Source organism: Hordeum vulgare, chromosome 1H (genome assembly GCF_904849725.1).
Source record: "Hordeum vulgare subsp. vulgare chromosome 1H, MorexV3_pseudomolecules_assembly, whole genome shotgun sequence".
Classification (NCBI taxonomy): domain Eukaryota; kingdom Viridiplantae; phylum Streptophyta; class Magnoliopsida; order Poales; family Poaceae; genus Hordeum; species Hordeum vulgare.
The window spans coordinates 480,183,901-480,186,592 of record NC_058518.1 but is presented as its reverse complement, the minus strand read 5'-3'; the positions used below and the strand labels follow the sequence as shown (position 1 = coordinate 480,186,592).

The 2,692-nt window shown below is 39.6% G+C and overlaps 1 long non-coding RNA gene across 1 annotated transcript; it reads left to right on the top strand.

Moving 5' to 3' along the window:
• The first annotated feature begins 1,179 nt into the window (after positions 1-1,179).
• Positions 1,180-1,702, top strand: LOC123416554. Its single transcript, XR_006616180.1, has 3 exons — positions 1,180-1,263; positions 1,360-1,456; positions 1,527-1,702. It is a non-coding gene; the product is annotated as an uncharacterized LOC123416554 (long non-coding RNA).
• The last annotated feature ends 990 nt before the right edge of the window (positions 1,703-2,692 follow it).

Sequence of the window (2,692 nt, the reverse complement as noted above, 5' to 3'; positions counted from 1 at the left end):
GGGGAAGTTTTGTTTCATGGGACATCGCCGATTTCTACACCCAGATCACGAGTTCCGTTATGAATCTGACTTATTTGATGGATTTGAGGAACACAGAACAAAGCCAACTCTTTATTCTAAAGCTGGAGTTTTAGATAAGATAAAATCAATTAAGTGCTTTGATGATTCCAAAACTTGGAAGTTTGTTAACGGGTTTTTCTCCCATTTGACTTATTGGGACTCCAATTTGCTCCGCCACAATCTTGATATTATGCACATTGAAAAGAATGTATGTGAAAATATATATGGGACACTTTTAGGCATAGAGGGCAAGTCAAAGGATAATTTAAAGGCACGACTAGACCTGCAAGACATGAAAATCAGGCCAGAGCTACATCCTCAAAAAAAAACAATGACAGGTATTTTCTTCCTCCTGCTTCTTATACCTTGTCAAAGAAACAGAGGCAACAGTTTTGCAAAGTACTTCATGCAAGTGTACCAGATGGTTATTCGTCGAACATCTCAAGATGTGCAAACATTTCTGAAGGGAAACTTTCAGGCCTTAAAAGCCATGATTGTCATGTTCTGATGCAACAACTATTACCTGTTGCATTGAGAGGTTTACTTCCAGATAATGTCACATCTGTCTTGTTTGATCTATGTGCATATTTTAGAGAAGTTAGTGCAAAGGTTCTTCATGTGAGAGATCTTGAGAAGTTAGAGGAAAGAATAAAGATAACATTATGCCGTATGGAGATGATATTTCCACCTGGATTTTTTACTGTCATGGTCCATTTGGTTCTTCATTTAGCAACAGAGGCAAAAATAGCTGGTCCTGTGGCCTACCGTTCAATGTGGTTTTTGGAAAGGTAATCTTTCAAAAAGGAGACATTAGATTTTCTAATTATTGCAGCACTACATTCATTAACACTTTTTGTCTTATTTTTTCATCTTTTATTTATGTAGGTATCTCTGTGTCTTGAAGTCGTATGTGCGAAACAGAGCACATCCAGAAGGATCTATTGCAGAAGCATATCTTGCAGACGAGTGCATGACGTTTTGTTCAAGATATATTGATGGTTTCGCCACCAAGCATAACCGGACTTCAAGAAATGACGATGACGATGACAATGAGGCGGATGATTTCGAACAAGGATCAACTCTCTTTCCTTTTGTAGGAAAACCACTAGGAAAGGGTGACAATTATGTTCTTAGAGGTTTGGCTAAATTCCAAGCACATAGATATGTGTTGTTCAACTGCTTAGATGTCAACCTATTCCTTCGGTAATACCTCAATCCTCTAAACAATTTCAGTTTTTTCTGACATGTTTGCACAACTCTTTCTTTCACTTCAAAACTAACTATAAAATTACTTTGCAGAGCTCACGCTGATGAGCTCAATAGCGAGCGTGATGTCTCCTCAAACACAGTCGAGTCCATCCAGCATGTTAAGTTCAACGACTGGTTCAAAGCTCATGTAAGTCCATATTTCATATCCTTCATACGTGAAACTGAAGCCATTTACTAAACAACTACTTAATCTGTAGATGATTAAATTGGAGAAAGAAAATGGTATTGGCAGTATTAACAATGATGTTAGATGGCTAGCACGTGGCCCGGTTGATGCAGCAAAAAGGTATCGTGCTTACAACTCAAGAGGATATCGGTTTCGGGCTAAACGCTTAGACAGGGTGAGTCAAAATAGTGGAGTAATGGTACGTGCCAAAACATCTACATATGTTGCACCAGGTGATGCGACCCCTGCTTTAGGCGATGTGACTTACTATGGCAGGATAATTGATATTATTAAGTTGAACTACTCTGGACAATTTTCGGTGGATATATTTAAGTGTGAATGGGTTGGTGTATCTGTGAAAGGAATTAAAAAGGACAAGTATGGCTACACACTTGTTAACTTCTCACATTTGATGCACAAAGGAGACAAGATTGAACATGAGCCTTTTATTTTGCCTAACCAAGCCGAACAAGTCTTTTACATAGAGGACGAACTGAACCCAGGTTGGTCAGTGGTGATGCAGAATAACCTACCTAGAGATAGATGTGACATTGGAAATGATGAATGCACACGAGACGTAGACGCTGAGCCATTCCATGTTTCTCACCTTACGGATATGTTTAAAAATAAAAGGAAAGATCAACATTGGGTAAGATCCGATATTGAGGGAACAATTGTGGATGCTACTGATAATGCTTTGATCAATGAAGAATAGTGGACGGAAACCATATAAAGGTATTTCTTTGTTCTAGCAGCATTTTCATGATTATATATACACTATAGTTTTTTACCTGAACTCGATTTTTGTATGTTTGATGTTGGTGTCCATCAGACTTTGATTCAGATCCATCTTTGCGTTTCATTTACTCTGTTTATCTCTGTTAAGATAGGAGTATAGGACCTCTGCAGGAGTTCTACGAGTTGCTGCTTGCCGGTGGCTGCTTGACCTGCGTCAAGGTGCTCAGATGCTCCCGGCTCTTCATGAAGAAGCTGCGTGGTGAGGGCACCCCGCCACACCTTTTGAATCGGCACATTCTAATTATCCCTGCTTCCTATCTAATCAAGACTGTTCTGCTATTGCAGATGTTGTCGCTGATATGCTGAACAGGGAACTTATCGCGAAGCGATTGGTATTATCCTTCCATTTGAACTGCAGGAGGCGTTCCCGCTCGCGGACATACTGATTTACATCGTTGA